We start from the raw sequence: 21,559 nt of genomic DNA on the forward strand, positions 1-21,559 counted from the left end.
TGTCCATTTCCACTTTTAAAAGAAGTCGTGTTATGAGTCCAGAAAGCCACTGCAGAGCTGGAGTTCTCGTTCTTACCCGTGACTGTAAAGGACTTGATAAGCAGAAAGATGGAGTGGGGATTCTTTTTTCCCCTTTTGATCAAAAAATTATTTTGATAGTTTTGTGGGGAGAATTATTTGGATAGTTTCCCAAATTACATAGCACAACATTTCAATTAAGAGGAATTTAGTAAATATTAATGAACACTCTGTGTAATGGGAAAGTAATTACCTTCAACCTGATCCATGCATCTTTAATTTGCTAGTTTTATTCTGGTGTATTGGGGACTTTCCCATGTTGCCAGGCTGGCCAGGAGGGGAACTGGAAGTAGGAAGGGGCAGAGCACTCACTAGGTTCTCTAGTCTCGGGGGTTGGATGTCAAAACCTGAGATATGGAGACACATGGAAAGAAAATTATGAGATCCAGGGAATGAGGTCACCTAGAAGGTCTGATGATCACTACCACCCATCTTTTTTTTATCTTCCTTTTCCTTTAATTCATCTCCCTTTCACTCCACTGTTACATTCTGTACATTCCGTACCTACAATTGAAGACAGGTGACATTGCTAATGAATAATTACCTCCAGCTTTAAACGGCAGTAGGCAGACCCCTCACCTCTATTTCTACAAAGCAGTAATACCTTCTCAGCATTCACATTACCCTGAGCAATTTCTCGAGTCTTTGAAAGTACTTCCAGTCATTTTCCCACTGTCTCATGGATCTTGGTTCCTGTCATTCCTGTTGCTCATAGAAATAAGCAGATGCAAAGGGAAGAAAGCTAAGCAGGAGCTTCTGCCTCCAGCCTGGGAGATGGAAAAGGTTGTGGGAGTGGCGGGTGCTTCAGAACCTCCCCTGTGGGGGCCAGTGGCTTGGCACACACAGCTTAGTTTGTCCTGACTATGGAAATGTTTTTCCTAAGTCTCTTCCAATTTGGTTTTCTGTCGATATCTGGGACCACGGGCAGTCAGTCTTAGAAAGTTAAACTGCAAACCTAGCCATGAAACCAGAGGTCATTCAGCTGTGAGGGAGGTGTCCATTGTCTCATTCAGCTCCTTCTGAGTATTTTTAGTTTTAGAAGCTGAAAAACACAATTCTCAAAATCTGAATGTCACATAGGAGTTGGGATGCCTGGCTGTCCTTTTCTGGTCTTTGCTTTACAAAGAAAGCATTCCTTGAGGACAAGCAGCTTCTTCCTTGGCTCTGCCTTCAAAAAAGATGCATAAAAGCTGCACACAGTAGATGGGAGAGTCACAGAATGGAAGGAATGGGGTCATGATGGCACCAGTGTGCTGTGGACTTTACCGCCCCTTCTGGTGTTTGTTAGATCTAGATGTTCCTTCTCCTTCTAAAAACACTATGCTAAACACCATGTTTGCAGAATTCTTCTTAGGATATATTGTGTCTACTACAAGCAACTTTGTGAGAATCTAATTGAAGTTATTGAGGTCCAGATTTCTTCATTAATCAGCACTATGTGCCAGGTAGTGTTTTATGTGCCTTATAAATACTAATTATTTAATTCTCATGATGACCTTATGGGTAGGTGCCATTATTTCCCCCAGATCTTTGATGAGGAAACTACAGATAAGGCTCAGGGAAATTTAATAACTGGACAAAGATAGCCAGCTCTTGGGTCCTGACAATCTGGTGCCACTTTCCTTGATCTCAACTGTCCTGTGACATTGTCTTATTGAGTATGAGACTTATGAATGGAGATAAAAGTATGTACAATTATACTGATACTGTATTCTCTTGTGTTCTGGTTCAGCTTTCTTTTTCTATGTTATCACACAAACTCAAGTTTCTAAGTAACTCTCATGGGCTTCTCTTGATCTTGTTTTCCTTGATCCTCTTGGTGCACTCTTAAATGCCTAAATTATATTTGCTTATATAAATACCATTTGTGAGAAATGATCAGAAGCCCCAAAGTGAAGACCTAAGGAAAAAAAGGGGGGTGTAATGAAATCATTTATAGCAGAAGTGGCAGTGAAAACTATAGGGAGACACAATGGAGTCACCAAGGGATGTTTTAAAAATTTTTATTGCAAATGGAGAAATTATAATTCCATATATTTATGGGATAAAAAATGATAATACATATGCACAAGAAAAAGTATTCATTCAAGCTAATAAATATATCCATAATCTCAAATACTTTTTCTTGTGGTGATAACCTTTGAAACTTACTCTGAGATTTTGAAATATATCCTATTATTACCATATTCTATTCATCATACTGTACAATAGATCTCACATACCTAATTCCTCTTGTCTAACTGGAAAAAGTTCCAGTTTTCCATGGCTTGAGTCCCATTGGAAGTTGACCTTGAAATAAGGTTCAAGGGCAAGGTTTTTGGGACATGAGAACATGAGATAGGCAAAGGGCCTAAGAGACTGTGTTAAGGAGTGAGTCACCGTAGTGTGTGATGGGAGCTTCTTTTCACCAGGGAAAGAAGAAATCATGTGCCTTAGTCTTCCCACTCAATGGGCTGGGGTATTAAGTTGTGCTACTCCCAGAGGGTGACTGTTCCGGGGCCCCCCAGCTTTACTGTGATTAGAACAAATCTTGAAGCAAAGAAGTCCACGATTTGGTAGTTGGAAGGGAGGTGGCATGCCCTAGGTGGGCAGATGACGATTGACACTGAATCCTGCCATGGTGACTCCCAGCCAGCTCCTCTTTCTCTCATGTGATGGCTTGGCTCAGAAAAGACAGCTGAACAGCACTTTACTTTTTGAGTCAGATTCTGCATCATCAACAGTTGATCAGGGTCTCTAGCACATAAAGCTGTGGTAGAGTATCTGATCAGTTTATAAAGAACAACCCCTTGGGGGAATGAAAGATAAGTTATTTATTGTCCCAGTCTTCATGTGTGACAGTGACTAAAGTTAGTTGAAAAGACACAAGATTGGTCTGAGGAAGTATGATTGACAGAGTTGATGCATTTCTGAAGGCCAGGCTTTTCTGGAGGGTTCCCAGCCTTTCAAATGCTAATTGAGATCAAGCAAGAGCTGATGAGGATGTCAGCTAGTCAGGAGAGGCAGACTCTTGGCACCTCTTGTTTTTTTTTTTTTTTAATTTATTTATTACATACATGATAATAGTGGAATGCATTACATTCATAATTATCCATTCATAGCACAATATTCATAACTCTGTATATAAAGTATGTTCACGACAAATTATGCCATTATACATGAGCTTTCATTCTCTTTCTCTCTCTCTCTCTCTCTCTCTCTCTCTCTGCATTAGATCTTATTTCTTGTGCAGTCTGTTTCCCATACAGCTTTGCAGTGCTGCTAGTGGATTTTCCAGGGGGAAGCCTGTGAATTCCTCCCAACATTTAATAAAGTGTAAGCCTAACTAAACAAAGGAACTGAATGTTTTTCCATTTTTCTATTAAAAATGTTCTGTGTCATTTGGGGTTTACTTTGGGGGATTTCCCACACACACACATTTTACAGGTGGAATATAGCAAAATACAGGAAGCCCTCCTAATTGAGACTCTATTTTCTGACTTCTTTTTCTTTCCAGCTATAACTTACTGTTTGGCCCAGGAAGGAAGCAGGAGCAGGCCTGTGTGCACACTTTTCTAGCCACACTTACACTTAAAGATGCTCTCTTGGTGTAAGCAGAGTCTTTGGGGCAGCCAGACATGAAAGCTTTCTGCTCTTACACAGTATGATTGAAGTACCTGTAAATAGGTTAGGTTATCACAAACTGAAGTTGTCACAACCTTTTCTTACAGAATTTAAGCTCCTCATTTTCCAAAGACAAAAAGTGTATAATAATCTGTCCCAGAACCTTGTGTCCTAGGAGTGCCTTTTCCTTGACCTCCAGTTTGGTGTAAGCTACTGAGTTGGAAAGAGGTAAGTTCATGGGTTATGGTTTGAGTTCCAGTGATTCTGGTAAGGAAAGCACAGCAAGCTGACTTGAGTGACATCAGCAATTGAGGCAGCACCCTGATAACAGAGAAAGAGACAGTAAGCCAGGAGATGGCCTCGAAAAGACAGTATGAGCTTTGGATTTCCTGGAAAGTCAGCTGCGCTGAACCTGAGAGACCCATGCCCTTGAACCAAGGAGAAAAACTAAATCAGAATCATCATGATTTTGGAGGCTTTCTAAAGAAAATTTTTTATGATGGCTGTTAAGGTCAGTACCTATTTAGCTGTAGGACTCCCCACCATCATCATCCACAGCACCCACAGCTCACCTGTATCACATCATGGTCATTGTTGTTTTATGTAATGATCCTAAGTCATTCACATCCAGATATGCAAGTGATGTTTTATGTTGACAGATCACTTGTCAAGGCAGGGAAATTTTGCTTTCGTTTTAAGATATATCCATTCTAAACATGTGAAATAAAATAAATAATTAAAATTTACTCATTTAGTGGTTAGTCAATTGTCAAAAATTAAGCATCTTTAAATGAGGCTGGAAAAATGTGCACGCAGCCATGCTCCTGTTTCCTTCCTCCCGCAAGCAGTAAGTTGTAGCTGGAAAGAAAAGAAGTCAGAAAATAGAGTCTCAAATTGGAGGGCTTCCTGTATCTTGCTGTATTTTTCCAGCAATGTGAAATGGGGGATGGTCCCCAAAAGTAAACTCCAAGTGACACAGATGTTTTTAATAGAAAAATGGAAAAACATTCAGTTCCTTTGTTATTTGAAATCTTTTCTCTTTTCAGAATGCTTTTCTCAAAGCCTGGGTATGATGAGATAACAAATTACAGTTCTAGAAATGTTCATTCCAAAAAGTTTTGAACTATTTCCACATTGGAAAAAGACTTTAGTCCTTTATGATATATCATTGGGTAATTTTGTAGTCATTTTCCCTTGGTACCTTCTCAAGCATATTTCTCATGTCAAATAATAGACACTAGAAGTTGCTCATGTCCTTTCAAATTTTAGAGACAGAGACAGTCCTGGATGGCCTAGTTTCTGGATGGTGGCTCCTTGGGTTAGTTAATGATCTACAAGACCTTTCACTTCCGTAACATGTTTTGTTAATAAATAGTATTTCAGGTTTAGAGAAGGTATTTAATTTTCTGTGTACTCTTACCACATCCTTTCACATTTTTGGCTTGTTTTTAATTCTGCCTCAGTGATACTTTCTGTGATTCTTTGATGGTAATTGTGCTGACAGGTTTACCTTGTGTGGCCAGGGAGCTTGCATTGTCCTGAAGTGTTAGCTGCTGATAGTTCCTACTGAGGAAGGGCATGAGGCCAGGTCTGAGAACCATGGACACCATAGTGCAGAACCCTCCAGATCTTCCAGTATGGCAGAAACTGGTAGCTCAGAGAGGAGCCTGATCTGATTGAGGCAGACTGGTGATTTTGTATCAACCAGCTTCTCAGGGTTTGATAAGCAGGTGTGGACCAGGGAATGTCTGAGGGCAGGTGGTCCCCTGGCTCCTATTTCTTCTTGTGCTGTCTGGACACTATTCTACCCAGCACTGCATCCTAGGCTACTACTACACTGCAAATTTTGTAGAAGGTCAGCAGTGGCCAGCCTATGGGGACAAGTCCACCTTAGCTGTTCCCAGCTGTCTTGTTGTCCTATTCTCTCTCCAGGATGCAGCCATCTTGTCCTGCCAGGCCCTAATCCAGGGGAGCTTTTGTTTCCTAGAGTTTTTTTGTTTGTTGTGTGTGTGTGTGTGTCTGTGTGTTGGGGGGACAATTCCTGGAATCCACATTTCTGTCCTGCTCCCTTCCATTCACCAGGGTTGTGCTGGAGCCAGGTTACCTGTAGCCTGCGCAGGTTCACCACTTGTTGCTGATTTTATTTCTTCTTGCACAGCCCTTCAGTGGGACATTCATACAGTCTTGGTGAGCCAGAGGAATAAAGAGGAAGTCTTGTCTCAGGACGTCTCACTTGGGAACACTGCTGATTAGAAAACAAGATCACAGATGGTGATTTCACATTCCTCCTGGCCTGCGTTTAGTCCTGTGGGGTGCTGAGGTGGTGTTTTCTTGTCAGGAACAGAGCTGACGCTGCTGATGGATGGCTGTTTATTGCCACTGTGTGGCTTGGCTGGGTTTGATTGCTGCTACTCTGGTTATTCATGAATCCTACCATGACTGTTCATCAGGTAACTGCACTGGGTCACTTGCCTTTTAGTCGTGCTTCATGTGAAGTATCTGTGGCCTGGACGAGGTGCATCAGAGTATCTTTTTTTTTTTTTTATTTTATTTTAATATTTATTTTTTAGTTGTAGTTGGACACAATACCTTTTTTTTTTTTAATTTTTTATTGTGGCTTGTTCAAAATATTACAAATTTCTTGACATATCATATTCCACACTTTGATTCAAGTGGGTTATGAACTCCCACCTTCACCCCATACACAGATTGCAGATTCACATCAGTTACACATCCATTGATTTACAAATTGCCATACTAGTGTCTGTTGTGCTCCGCTGCCTTTCCCATCGTCCACCCTCCCCCCTCCCCACCTCTCCCCTCCCCTCCCCTCTTCTCTCTCTACCCCCTCCACTGTATAACCCTGAGGGTCTCCTTCCATTACCGTGCAATTTCCCTTCTCTCTCCCTTTCCCTCCCACCTCTCATCCCTGTTAAATGTTAATCTTCTTCTCCTGTTGTTCGTCCCTACTCTGTTCTTAGTTACTTTCCTTATATCAAAGAAGACATTTGGCATTTGTTTTTTAGGGATTGGCTAGCTTCACTTAGCATAATCTGCTCTAATGCCATCCATTTCCCTGTAAATTCTATGATTTTGTCATTTTTTAATGCAGAGTAATACTCCATTGTGTATAAATGCCACATTTTTTTTATCCATTCATCTATTGAAGGGCATCTAGGTTGGTTCCACAGTCTTGCTATTGTGAACTGTGCTGCTATGAACATCGATGTAGCAGTGTCCCTGTAGCATGCTCTTTTTAGGTCTTTAGGGAATAGACCAAGAAGGGGAATAGCTGGGTCAAATGGTGGCCCCATTCCCAGCTTTCCAAGAAATCTCCATACTGCTTTCCAAATTGGCTGCACCAATCTGCAGTCCCACCAGCAATGTACAAGTGTACCCTTTTCCCCACATCCTCGCCAGCACTTGTTGTTGTTTGACTTCCTAATGGCTGCCAATCTTACTGGAGTGAGATGGTATCTTAGGGTGGTTTTGATTTGCATTTCTCTGACAGCTAGAGATGTTGAGCATTTTTTCATGTACTTGTTGATTGACTGTATGTCCTCCTCTAAGAAGTGTCTGTTCAGGTCCTTGGCCCATTTGTTGATTGGGTTGTTTGTTCTCTTATTGTCTAATTTTTTGAGTTCTTTGTATACTCTGGATATTAGGGCTCTATCTGAAGTGTGAGGAGTAAAGATTTGTTCCCAGGATGTAGGCTCCCTATTTACCTCTCTTATTGTTTCTTTTGCTGAGAAAAAACTTTTTAGTTTGAGTAAGTCCCATTTGTTGATTCTGGTTATTAACTTTTGTGCTATGGGTGTCCTATTGAGGAATTTGGAGCCCGACCCCACCGAATGTAGATCGTAGCCAACTTTTTCTTCTATCAGATGGCGTGTCTCTGATTTGATATCAAGCTCCTTGATCCATTTTGAATTCACTTTTGTGCATGGCGAGAGAAAGGGATTCAGTTTCATTTTGTTGCATATGGATTTCCAGTTTTCCCAGCACCATTTGTTGAAGATGCTATCCTTCCTCCATTGCATGCTTTTAGCCCCTTTATCAAATATAAGATAGTTGTAGTTTTGTGGATTGGTTTCTGTGTCCTCTATTCTGTACCATTGGTCCACCCGCCTGTTTTGGTACCAGTACCATGGTGTTTTTGTTACTATTGCTCTGTAGTATCGTTTGAAGTCTGGTATCGCTATACTGCCTGATTCACACTTCTTGCTTAGCATTGTTTTTGCTATTCTGGGTCTTTTATTTTTCCATATGAATTTCATGATTGCTTTCTCTATTTCTACAAGAAATGCCGTTGGGATTTTGATTGGCATTGCATTAAACCTATAGAGAACTTTTGGTAATATCGCCATTTTGATGATGTTAGTTCTGCCTATCCATGAACAGGGTATATTTTTCCATCTTCTAAGATCTTCTTCTATTTCTCTCTTTAGGGTTCTGTAGTTTTCATCGTATAAGTCTTTCACCTCTTTTGTTAGGTTGATTCCCAAGTATTTTATTTTTTTTGAAGATATTTTGAATGGAGTGGTTGTCCTCATTTCCATTTCAGAGGATTTGTCGCTGCTATACAGGAATGCCTTTGATTTATGCGTGTTGATTTTAAATCCTGCCACTTTGCTGAATTCATTTATTAGCTCTAATAGTTTCTTTGTAGAGCCTTTTGGGTCTGCTAGATATAGAATCATATCATCTGCAAATAGTGATAATTTAATTTCTTCTTTTCCTATTTTTATGCCTTTAATTTCTTTCGTCTGTCTAATTGCTCTGGCCAGTGTTTCGAGAACTATGTTGAAGAGAAGTGGAGAGAGAGGGCATCCCTGTCTTGTTCCAGATTTTAGAGGGAATGCCTTCAGTTTTTCTCCATTCAGAATGATGCTACCCTGAGGCTTAGCATAGATTGCTTTTACAATATTGAGGTATGTTCCTGTTATCCCTAGTGTTTCTAGAGTTTTGAACATAAAGGGAAGCTGGGATTTGAACAGCTAGGCCGTCTGAAGTCTGTTCTTTTAACCCAATTAGTACATATTTCTGGCGGATAACCTTTTATCATGATGACATTAGTTTCTTTCTAGTACTTTCCCTTTCTTAAATCTATTTTGTCTAATGTTATTAATGCACCCTCTTTCTCTTAATTAACATTATCTTGGTGTGTTTTTCTTTTCTGGTACTTTTAACACTCTGTGTCCATATGTTTTAGATATGTCTCTTGTTAACAACTATTCAGATTTGTTCTTCATTTTGACAGCTTTTATGTTTTCGTGGGAAATATTCAAGTTTAATATGAAATATTATATATGTTTTTCTCAGATAACAATTAGGCTGTGCTTTCTCTTTGCTTCATCATTTTCTTCCTTTCTTGCCTTTTTTTTGTATCGATTTTAAAAATCCATGCAAATTCTTCTTTCAGAAAATCAGGACCTTATACAATGCTTCTTCTTTTTTTTTTTACTCAGAGGTTTTCAACACATTTTATTTTGCAGACCACTGGCATGCAGCTTTTGAGTACTGACATCTATATAAATTCCCATAAAACATCTGTATTGACAGTATAATGCTTCTTTTTAAAAAATCTTTAAAAATTACAGTATGGAAACTTAATTTATCAAAGTCTAAAGTTAATCAATTATTTACTCTGGGGCAATTAAAAATGTTTGTTGATAGCCAGTGTAGCTCACACATGAACCAACTGGAACACATACTGCCACTTCTGTGATATATGAGACATCCTGCCTGGATAATATGAGGGCCTTCACTTCCTTTGCCTCTGTCTTAGTCTGCTCAGGCTGCCAAGACAACATACCACAGCCTGGGACTTAAGCAACCCAAGCATATTTTTTTCACAGTTATAAAAGTTAGAATCCTGCAAACAAAGTGCAGATAATTCCATGTCTGGTGAGGACTCTCTTACTGGCTTGTAGACAGCCACTTTCCCTCTATGTCCTCACCTGCCAGAGAGTGTGAGCACTCTCTGATGTCTCCTCTTATAAGGACTCTAATTTCATCATAGAGGTCCTACCTAACCCCTTCCAAAGGCCCCATGGTGAAAACTTCAATATCGTTTTTGTGGCTTTTTGAAACATGCAGTACATTGTTGTTATTCATATCATTCACTGGGCAATAGCACACTGGAGCTTCTTGCTCTTAATTGTAACTCAGGACCCATTGATCAACCTCTCCTGTTATGTTTGGATCTGAAATGTCCCCCAAAGGCTCATGTCCCCAGTGCAGAAAGGTTTAGAGTTGGACTTTTGGGAAGGGATGAATCATGAGGACTCTGACCCCACAGTGGATTAATCCATTGATAGCTGAATGCACCATAGGGAAGTGGTGGAAAACTCTAGGTAGGTGGGGCCTAGTTGGAGGTAGTAGATCACTGGGGACCTGCCCTTGGGGACTGTATCTTGCCTCTGCCCCGTTCTTCTCTCCCTCTCTCTCTGTTTCCTGGCTACCATGAGCTGAGCAGCTTTTCTCCACAGCATCCATTTGCCATGATATTTCTGTTTTACAGTAAGTCAATCATGACAGAACCTCCAAAACAATGAGCCCAAATAATATTTCCCTCCTTTAAGTTGTTCTTAATAGGTATTTTGGTCACGGTGACAAATAGCTCACTAATAAAATTCCTCACCTCTCCTTCTGACTTCATGTTTATTTTTTGTTGTTGTTGTTGACTTCATAAGATAGAACTGTTTCATGCAGTCAATATTCTTTTATATTTAGCCCAATATTTATCATTATTTTTGCTAAATGTTTCTGTGGTTCTCATACCTCCCATTTAGGATCATTTTCTTTTCTCATGAAGTATTTTATTCTGAAATTTTCTATAGTAGAGTTCTGCTGATAGCGAACTCATGTTCATCTGAATTATCCTCATCAATCCTCTATTATCAGTCCTCAAGATAGTGATTATCTCTCAGCTCCAAATGCACCTTTCCACATTCTGCTTTATATAGCAGACCTGGGACTCCAGCAGCTGCATTCCTGGTGTACTCAGCATCTCCTTGTTCTGCTAAACTAATAAGAAGCTTGAACAGTCAGGGTCTAATGAAGAGACAGAAACTACACAAATTATTTGAATAGGAATATGTATGTATGTAGGATACATATGAATATATTAATATCTGTGCAGGTATATATATATCTGTATGCACACACACACACACACACACACATATATATATATATATATATATGTATATATATATATATATATATATATATATATAATTTTAGGGCTATTTATTTATTTATTTTTAGTTGTAGTTGGACACAATACCTTTATTTTATTTTATTTATTTTTACGTGGTGCTGAGGATCGAACCCAGGGTCTCGCACGTGCGAGGTGAGTGCTTTACCACTGAGCCACAACCCAAGCCCTAATTTTAGGTTTTTATTGAATCATAGTAGTTGTACATATTAGTGAGAAACAGTGTGATATTTCAAAACATTTATACAATGATCCAGTCATATTTTCAAATGTTATGATCATCCAATCAGGTTAACTGGCATATCAGTCACCTCAAACATTTATCATATCTTGGTGTTGGGAACTGTGTTAGCTTTCTGTTGCTGTGTCAAAATACCTTAGAAAATCAACTTAACAGAGGAAAGATATATTCCAGCTCACAGTTTTAGTCCATGATTACTGGGCTTTGTTGATTCTGGGCCTCAAGTAAGATTAAACATCATGGTGTGGAGCACAAGTCACAGATAGGAGAATAAAAACCTCCCAAACATGCATCTGATGAAGGAATTGTGAGATATTGGGCAGTTATACTTGCAATGTGTATTAGTGCAGTATTTAAAACTCTGTTTTCCATGGTGGCCATTGGTTCAGGGACATTGCTGGTTAGACTTCAGCTTCTGTGATGTATGGCACCAAAGTTTCATTGTTGTTCTTCTTTCACTTGGATTTTGGGGCTTTTCTCCCAGGTGTTCTGCCTGCCTGCCTTCCACAAACGTCTTTTCAGTGTTTGCTATGTTCCCGACACTATGTTAAACAGGATGGATACTCCCATGAGCAGGGCTTACAGAGGGCTATGAATGATCTTGCATTGTGGGGAAGATGATTAGGACTCTGCACTCTCTCCCAGGGCTGATGAAGGTCTGGGGAGCCTTGATGATCCAGCACAGAGGGAAGGGCAGTCTTTTACCACTGCTGCACAGCTTCTCCTGAAGGTAAGGAAGCTGTATGACAGTGTTATCAGTCATTTCCATTTTGACAGCTACTGGCAAAAGTTTGCATTGGCTTTCATGCTCTGGGTCACAAATTTGCTAGAGAGAAAAAGTCATATTTCCTAGGGGAGAAAATAGGCTTCTGGGGCCTGGCACAAGGCCACCCAGAGAGAAGAGTTCAAAGACTCAAGTTCAATAAATAAATGTGTAAGCCTTGAATGCATGCGTGTTTGTGAATGTGTGTATGTATGCGTATGTGTGAGCCTATGGGCAGGTATGTGGTTCCTGCATGTGTGTGCATATATGTGACTGTGTGTGTGTATTGGTGCATACACATACATGTGTGTGTTCCAGCCATTTGTCACTTAGCACAGAGGCTCAGCCTGCATTCTGAGACAGAGGCTGTGGAGGTAGTATGAGAGAAAAAAGGGACCCTGACTGGTCATGTGTGTGCTCCTCTGCGTGGCCCTGTGTCCCCACTATTTCTTTTTGGGTGTCTTATCTGTTCAGTGGTGAAAAAATTATCTATCCCCTTATGTGGTCGTGAACATTAATGAACCTAAATTTAATGACAAATGAGGCCTCCTCCTGGGCTAAATGGGGGGCTACAGAGCAAATACAGGCATGGTTTTGTTACCATGATGCTAGTTACTGTGAGGTTAGATCACAGTGCCAGCCCTTCTGGGAAGTTTACAGAGAAGTTCAAAGACTTTCCACAAGGTGTCAGTGGTACTTCAGGGAGGCTTGGAGGCATCCCTGTGTCTAAATATGACTGCAAGGACTAACATGAGGGACTACAGGTATTAGGGACCAGGACACAGGTCTTCCGGGACCAGGCCTCTTCAACACTCTGTGCCACTTCACCTGCCTCTCCAGCTCCTGCCTTCAAGTTACCTGGTGGCCTAAATCCTCAGGTGGACACCAACACTGAAAACCCCAGGGCCTCTATTCACCTATCACCTCATTGAAGGGCACATAATTAGAGCGATTCTGCCTCAAACTGTTGCTCCGCCAAGCCCATCTCTTTAAAAAGCAGGTGCTTCCTTCCAATGGAATGTTTATTTTTTTATGTGGCGCTGGGGGTACAACCTAGGGCCTCACACATGCAAGACAAGCCCTCTACCACTGAGCCACAACCCCAGCACCCCCCAAATGGAATAAATTTGGTGGAACCTGGGAAAGGGAAGTTGGGTGGAGTTGGGGTGGGTGGGGTAGGGAATAAACTCTGGTTCCAGGTACTTCTGTTGTTGTGGGCCAGGCTGTATGGGCAATGATCAAACAGTCTCCATTTTGCTCTGAGACTCCACGTCACATAAGAAATACGTCTTCCATGGAAAGCCCCACTTCTGTACCCATCAACAGTTGCTTAGCATAGCACGTTTGGCAACACAAAATGGCAATTCTTATAAATGTGAACATGTTCTGTCTTTGGTTCCCGTTTTTCTTGGACAATGTACCCTGTCAGAGAACGACTGGCTAGATGTTAGTGACCCTTCTCTAATTTGTACTCAACTAGGGACATTTTGGCCCACTTCCTTTTCTTCTTATGATTTTAGATATCATGACGTTTGTTTATGGTTTGAATCATAGCAATAGCAACTTATGCTTTAACATGATTAGAGGGAGTGAAGATGGTTTTGGACTATAAAAGGTGTACTCAAACCCTGGGAGAGGGTCGAAGGGTGTAGACTTGCAGCCTGCCCCTTGGCCTGTCAGCTGGTGGATCTGGTCCACCAGCTGGTGAATAAAGTTTCTATCTCCTGCTTTAAGATCAACTCTGATTTATTGCAACCTTACCTTAACACTATTCTACCTGGCTCTTCACTCCAAAGGAACAGGTGTTTAACTCATTGTCCCCTTCCCTCTGAAAGGTGCTTACTTTTAGGTTTAGACGCAGCCTAACAGGCTGGGATCCAATGCCTTGACCTCCTCCACAAAGTGCCCATCTAGAGTCAAATGCAGTTTTTTCACTGGGTGGCCCTGGCAAATTGGCCTCAGAGGTGTGACCAAAGATATTTAGTGCCACGTCTTAAGTAGAAACAAAGAATTACAAAATCCTTGAATTGTAATGCTCATCAATTTGTATAATGTTAAGACTCCATGGTGACAGATTTCCTGCCATTTCCAAATGTGGAATGCAATAGACAGGCATTCAGTGGACCTGATGCTGCCTTGATTTCCTCATGATGAAAATGGAAATAAGTCATACCTTGTCCTCAAGGTGAGTGTGAAGAGGAAAGTGTTTATTCATATAAAGTGCCTGGCACAATACTGGGAAGTTATTAATTGCAGAGTAAATGCTGACTGTTGTTTCTAAACTTACCACTACCACTTCCACCTCTGCTCTAGTCCTGGGTAGAGTTTCTCCTCATCCCACCCCTCTTTTCTTTCCATCTTTGTCTTCCATCCTTGTTTGCAGGATCATCTCTTGCCCATGTCAGGGTAGGTAAGGGTGATGCTCTCTGGAGCCAGGATCGCCTGGGTTTGGACCCAGCTCTGCCACGGACTATTTGGGTAAAGTTGGGAAGTTACTCAACCCTTATGTCTTCATTCTGCAAAATGAGCATATGTAGCATGCGCTTAATAGTGCTGCTATGAGAATCACAAGTGCCACATCTACAATAATTAGAATTAAGGCAAGTGTAACTAGACTGTAGATGACACTTCAGAAGCAGGAGGTGGTCCCCCAAACCCCACCGGGGTATTATGTGGCACTCAGTCTCTAAGGCTTTCGGACTAAACAAAAGCACAAACTACAAAATCTTGGAGATGTAGGGATTGAGTGGGATCCCAGGCATGGCTCTCTGACAATAGGTAAGTGAATAAGCAGACCCAGCATGAGAGGGTAAGATCACAAAGGGCTTCAACTCCAGCTTCTTTGAAAAACAACCCACGGGAAACCTTGCTGGTTGCCTTCTTTCCTGAACATAAAATTCTGATTTCTTCCAGGTATGGAAGTTATATGCTCAGAGAATGGTGCTCCTTCTTGGAGCTTCAAGGAATGAAGCCCATTACTTATACCAGTGGTAGTATGGCATTGGAGCAAAGGTTTAGCATCAGAGGTATGAATTAACTTTGAAACAAAGGTTTAGAGTTAGAGTGATGGTTTAGCAAATGGAATCTGGAAGAAGTGGTCTTGGAGCTTTCAGGGATAAGGCTATAAAATGAGTGAGTAGTGGCAGACATTTCAAGTCTACGCTGATTTGACAGTAGAGGTCTGATGCTTGGTCACCTGATAAAAAGCATTGAGTTGCTTGAAGAGAGGTATTAATAATTCATGTACTTTGTCATTACCCAAAACTATATATAAGTTCTTCAGCTCTGTATCACTAGTAGTCTGTCTTCCTTCAACTTTAGATATCATTTGAAGGCAGGAGCTCAGGCAACCAGCATCCATGAAAATGTGTCAGACTAACCAATAATGAGAGCAACTAAGAACAGAGCAGGGAGAAAGAGCAGGAAGAAAAGATTAACATTAAACAGATACATGAGGTGGGATGGAAAGGGAGAGAAAAGGGAAATTGCATGGTAATGGAGGGAGACCCTCATTGTTATACAAAATTACATATAAGAGGTTGTGAGGGGAATGGGAAAATAAACAAGGATAGATATGAATTACAGTGGATGGGGTAGAGAGAGAAGATGGGAGGGGAGGGAGGGGGGATGGTAGAGGATAGGAAAGGTAGCAGAATACAACAGTTGCTAATAGGGCATTATGTAAAAATGTGGATGTGTAACCGATGTGATTCTGCAATCTGTATTTGGGGTAAAATTGGGAGTTCATAACCAACTTGAATCTAATGTATGAAATATGATATGTCAAGAGCTTTATAATGTTTTGAACAACCAATAAAAAAAATTAAAAAATAAATAAATAAATAAAGTACAAGCTAATTTTTTGCTGAAGTAAAAAAAAAAAAAGAAATTGCAAGTAGGATAAAGTATCAGACCCTCTGCAGTACTCAACAGGAAGTTGGTGTTTATGGAAACACCGAATTCACAAATCCTCTCTCTGCATTCCTTACTATGCATAATGACAAATGTTCTTACAATTTAAGCCTCTCTCATCTGGGGGATTTTATTTATCTGCAGCCAAAACACATCTGTGGAAAATATAGCAGATACACTCAGCTGCCTCCATGTCTGATCCCTGGACACTTTTACAGAAACTGGAAAACTAAAGCCTGCACTTGCCTAGAGGTCAGATTTTGTATCTCCAAGAGCAAACTGTTACTTAACCTCTCACCCCCAAAGGGAATAACAATGGATCTGATGGTACCTACGACTTTGGTTTTTCATGGCTGTGGGGTGAAGTGGGAGTGGAGGTGGTGAAGTGACCAGGACATCTCGCTCCATCCTTCACTTTAACTCCATATCTGAATGTTATATCCCCCATACTGATATACTGGTCAGTATTTAGTTGCAAACAACAGAATCCACTCTCACTTCCTACCAGTCAGTGGTACCCTTCAGACCTAAGATAAGGGCCCACTCTGGCAGGGAGCCCAACACCTCCTCAGGCTGCATAACCACCTAAAGTCCACGTGTGGCCAGAGGGTCTTGCCTAGGGTGGGTCTAACACTAACATCTTGTTGATCCTTGACCAGGAGAGTATCTATGTGTCTTTCCCAGTCTCTCCACTCCTGAGGAACATTTTATACAAAGAGCTTTGATGTATCCTCTGAAATCTGTCATTGGCTACTCCTATCATGAGTATCAGATGGGTCTGTGAGTGTCAAGGTACCAGCTGTAGATGAAGACTGAGACTATGCTCCACCTACTACATCCAGTGAAACACATTCCACAATCCAGGGCTTTAGAGGAAAATGATGCAGGAAACAAATCACAGCAGGAACAAGGAGGCAACCCCATTAGTATCAGACTTAGTATCTAGAATGTTGTAATCACTAGACAATTGTATTGAAATTAGATAATACGAAAAATCTAAAATGAAGAATTTCATTAGTTATATGGGCAGTTGTTCTAACTAACACAAAGTTTTTTTTTTTTTTTTTAGGCCAGACAAAAACACAGCATGGCTATATGGTTTTCAGAAGAGACACATCTAAAATAGGGAAGGGACAGAAAATTTTATATAAAGAAATTCAAAAGATGTAGCATAAAAACACCAAAAGTAAACTAATGTTGCTCTATTAATATTAGAAATATTATTCTTTAAGATGAAGTGCATAATCAATACTATCATCAAGAGCAACACTTCATAACATAAAAGGTTTAACTTTCCAGGAAGATATAATAATGCTTAAATTAGGCACAGAAAACAACATAGCTTAAAAATAGATAAAGCAAAATTTTATGGACTGAAATGGAGAAAAGAACAAGATCACAGCTGTTTTGGGAGATTGTAACATTCTTTTCTCAGATATTGGTAAAACAAAGAGATTTTAAAATTAGTAAGAATATAGAAAGTGTGAACAACAATTAGCCAAATTGTTCTAAAAATCATGTGGAGCACTGCACACTCAACAACTGTGGAACATACCATCTTATTGAGGACTCAGTGACACATTGATGATATGCTGAAGTATCCAAAATTTCAAAGTATTAAAATCAAACAGGGGAAATTTTTCACCTCAATATAATTGTGCTAAAATCACCAATAAACAGATAAGCAGAAACTTTCATTTGTTTGAAAATTAAGTAGTATTTTTCAGGGCAACAGAGAAATCATAATGGAAATTAGTAAATACTTAAAAATTAACTATGATGAAATATTTTGTACCAAACCTTTAGATCTCAGCTAGTCATGCTTGGAAAAAATTTGATAACCTTGAAAGCTTAAATCAGAAAAGAATAAAGACTATAAATCAATGAGCTGAGTCTCTCTAAAGAGGTTTAAAAATGAACAGGAAAAGAAAGCCAAAGAAAACAGAAGTTAAGATGAAACCCAGAATAAAAGCTAAAACTAATGACTTAGAAAAGTAAACATACCAAAGAGGATCAAGAGTCCAAAGACCAACTATCTGAGAAGACTAATAAAACACACAATTACCTGGAAAGACTGCTAAAGAAAAAAGAGAAAAAAAGGAAGGAAGGAACACAAATGTCAGGAATTATGGGGGAGAATTTTTGCTAAACATCTTACCATCATTAAAAAAATAATATTCAAACCATGCCAATGCACTTGAAAATTTAGGTGCAATGAATAAAGTGAGATTCACAGTGTGGGTTCTGCATTTTGTGTAGACTGAGATCATAACTTGTTATGTACCATATTGTTCATTTCATGGTATACTCTGGAACTGGATCTTGGCAATGCCAAAGTGATGGGTTTTACAGAGAGAACGATCTTGGTGCAAAATTCAAACGATAAGATGGACATAATCACTGACTGACAAAATTCTCAGGAAGTTTAGAGGCAAGAAGAGGAGTCTTTTCTGCCATTTAAGGCCTTATTGGCAACATCTGCCTTTCCCTGACATGGGGGGCTGGGAAGGTGGAACCTATCTAAACTCAGTTTATAGAAGGAGGGAAATTGCCTAGAATGAGGCAAATTCAACCTGGGATACGTTTTCATGATGCACGTATTCCTAGAGACAAGGGCTTTAGCTTTACTTCAAACTATTTAGGAGCACAGTCCCCCTCATGGTGGTGGCTTCAGATTTTTCCAGAAGGTAGCCTCCTATGCAATGCCAGCTTGCAGAGTACTTGACTTAAAGACTTGGTAGTGTTTTCCAAAGGGCAGGTCATGCTGGGGCAATGAACTCTTTCAGTTCTGCAAAAACCAAATATTCAAAACAGTTGCTGAGAGTTCATGGTGACAGTCATGAGCATCCTTTTTGTCCTGGACTGATCTCCAACAGACCAGGTGCTTTGGTGGGAGTGGGAGGAGGCACTTGCTTGGTAGGGCTGCTGGTTGGAGCCCCAGATAGTTTCAAATTGCTCTTTCCTTATCTGATGTTTTCAGAAATGCAGCAGACCATGTCCTAGCAGTCTTAGTCCATGAGGGCTGCAACTGGCAAGGCTGTAGGAACAGAGCTGCTGAAGCATTTTGAGGTGCATATATTATTACCACATGCCACAGATGCTTGACCTGAGCTACCATATGTAATGTTTGGCCTGCTGGGTTTCTGTTTTGCTTTGTTCCCATCCCTTCTTTCTATACTATAGTCCCCTCTTTTTTTTCCCTCTAGTTATGCTCCACCTGACTACATTTAACATCTAGTCGGTCCATGCAGACCAGAATGGACTGATTAAGTTAGGGCTCTCACAATCAAATCATTTTAGCTCCAAATATTCCTACATCAACAGGAGTTTTTTTTTTTTTTTTTTTTGTGTGTGTGTGTGTGTGTGTGTGTGGCGGGGAGGAATCCTCATATCCAAACCATAATAGATTGTTCTCTGATTGTGTAATTCCTGGTTCTGAGTAGTTTATAAAAGGAAGGCAATATTCTAGACTGCAGAAATCTGATAAAAAGGGGCAGACAGCAATATTTATTTAGGACTGATTGGTTTTCATATCAAAGGCATGATCACAGGTAAATTATTTCTTTTTCTAGGAATTCATAAACCATGTGAAGGGCAATTTTGCTTCCTAAGAACACAATATTCCAATGTCAAAGTATCATAAAATATTGACGTAAAATATGACAACCACTATTAAGATGATAGTTGTAAGACATTCTGATTTTATTCTTTATTCCTCAAATGACCAATGATTTGAACATTTTATGTATTTTTTGCATTTGTATATGTTATTTAGTGAAGTCTATTCAAACACTTCATCCTCTTTAAGTTTGCTTGCCTTGTTATTTCATTGAACGCATTCTTTATGTGCTATAGATTAAAATTCTTTATGAGCTATGGGTTTTTAAAATTATTTTTAGTTATAGTTGGGCATAATACCTTTATTTTATTTGTTTATTTGTATGTGGTGCTGAAGATCAAACCTAGCAATTCACACGTGCTAGGTGAGTGCTCTACCTCTGAGCCACAAACCCAGCCCAGAGCTATATGTTTTAAAAATTCATTTATTACTTGCTTTTCTAATTTGAACAGCAGTTTACTTTTCTTTTTCGTTTTGATAAATTACAATTTATTATTTCTTCTCTGATTAATGCTCTTTATGTTGTGTTTCAGAAATCATTGCCAACCCACACACTTTCTGTCTTGTTCTAAAAGTTTATGTGGTTTTCCTTTGTGTCATGTTCTAAAAGTTATATAATTTATGACATTACATGAAGTCTCCCATTGAAGTTGTCTAACATTTTTACATTGTGTACAATGTGGACCAAGTCCCCCTGCCCCATGTATATTCCCGTATTCTTTTCTCCACAAAAGTACTTTAACATTTTTTTTTTGATAATCAATTGGCCATATAAATGTGGGTCTACTCTGGACTCTCAATGTTTTCCACTACATTGATTTATGTGTCTTTATGGCAATAGGGTTGTTTTGATCAGTATAAACTAACAGCATATTGGGAAGCATAAGTCCTTTTTCTTTCTTCATAATTTTTCACACTTTTCCCCTAAATTCCTTGCATTTGCACACAGACTTTAGAATTTGTAGATTTCTACATAAAATCCTCAGGATATTATGCAGAAAAAAGGGATATCTGAAGTCTATTGAAGAATGAGGAAGGTATGACTAACAGCAATAAAAGAAGTGTCTGCTAGTTCCAGCAGCCAAGTGGCAAAGACTGCAGTGCTGCCTGCTCCGTGGGCCATCTGGGGTGCTCCTCCTCCCCTGGGAGGGAGAGTTGGGGGTGGAGATAGGTCTTGCGGACACCCATTGTTTGGCAGCTTTTGCCCACTGGCCGGCCAGCCGAGGCCCTCGGGCTTGAGGACCCCATGGCAGCAGCCTGTGGGGACCCAGACTCTGAGTGCGGCTTGGTCTCCAGACCCTATCCTGTCCCCTCAGGAAGGACTTCGCATGGTGAGGTAAGTGGCAGGGGCTGCCCGGGAGCCCGTGGAGCCCGCACATCTGGGCCCTGCGCGACCTTGCTGGGCCCACAACCACGAGTAAAGGCCTTAAGGGTCCCGGAAGGTGAGGAAGCCCTGGTCCACGGCAGTTGGTCTTGGTTCTACCAAAAAGAGAAAAGGTAGAGGGACACGCCATATTTGCCGACTGCAAGGGTCCACCACCCTTTGGAAGACTTCCTGCCCATTTATTTTTATTTTTATTTTTTTTTATTTTTAATTTTTTATTGTGGGTTGTTCAAAACATTACAAATTTCTTGACATATCATATTCCACACTTTGATTCAAGTGGGTTATGAACTCCCACCTACACCCCATACACAGATTGCAGAATCACATCAGTTACACATCCATTGATTTACATATTGCCATACTAGTGTCTGTTGTGCTCCGTTGCCTTTCCCATCCTCCCCCCTCCCCCCTCCCCACCTCTCCCCTCCCCTCCCCTCCTCTCTCTCTACCCCCTCCACTGTATAACCCTGAGGGTCTCCTTCCATTACCATGCAATTTCCCTTCTCTCTCCCTTTCCCTCCCACCTCTCATCCCTGTTAAATGTTAATCTTCTTCTCCTGCTCTTCGTCCCTACTCTGATCTTAGTTACTCTCCTTATATCAAAGAAGACATTTGGCATTTGTTTTTTAGGGATTGGCTAGCTTCACTTAGCATAATCTGCTCTAATGCCATCCATTTCCCTGTAAATTCTATGATTTTGTCATTTTTTAATGCAGAGTAATACTCCATTGTGT

General features: G+C 40.3%; 1 protein-coding gene across 5 annotated transcripts in view; it reads left to right on the top strand.

Annotated features, from left to right (window-relative positions):
• Positions 1–21,559, top strand: part of Wasf3 (WASP family member 3) — a 172,002-nt gene that overhangs the window by 90,818 nt on the left and 59,625 nt on the right. Inside the window, exon 3 of one of the 5 annotated variants that reach the window (XM_046448164.2) lies at positions 11,790–11,874. The exons of the other annotated variants lie outside the window; for them this stretch is intronic. The gene's annotated coding sequence lies outside the window, so the exon portion shown is untranslated. The remainder of the gene's footprint in view (positions 1–11,789; positions 11,875–21,559) is intronic. 5 annotated transcript variants of the gene reach the window in all.

This window comes from Marmota monax, unplaced genomic scaffold (genome assembly GCF_021218885.2).
Source record: "Marmota monax isolate L192 unplaced genomic scaffold, Marmota_monax_Labrador192_F-V1.1 WCK01_AAM20220418_F8-fsc00043, whole genome shotgun sequence".
NCBI lineage: Eukaryota > Metazoa > Chordata > Mammalia > Rodentia > Sciuridae > Marmota > Marmota monax.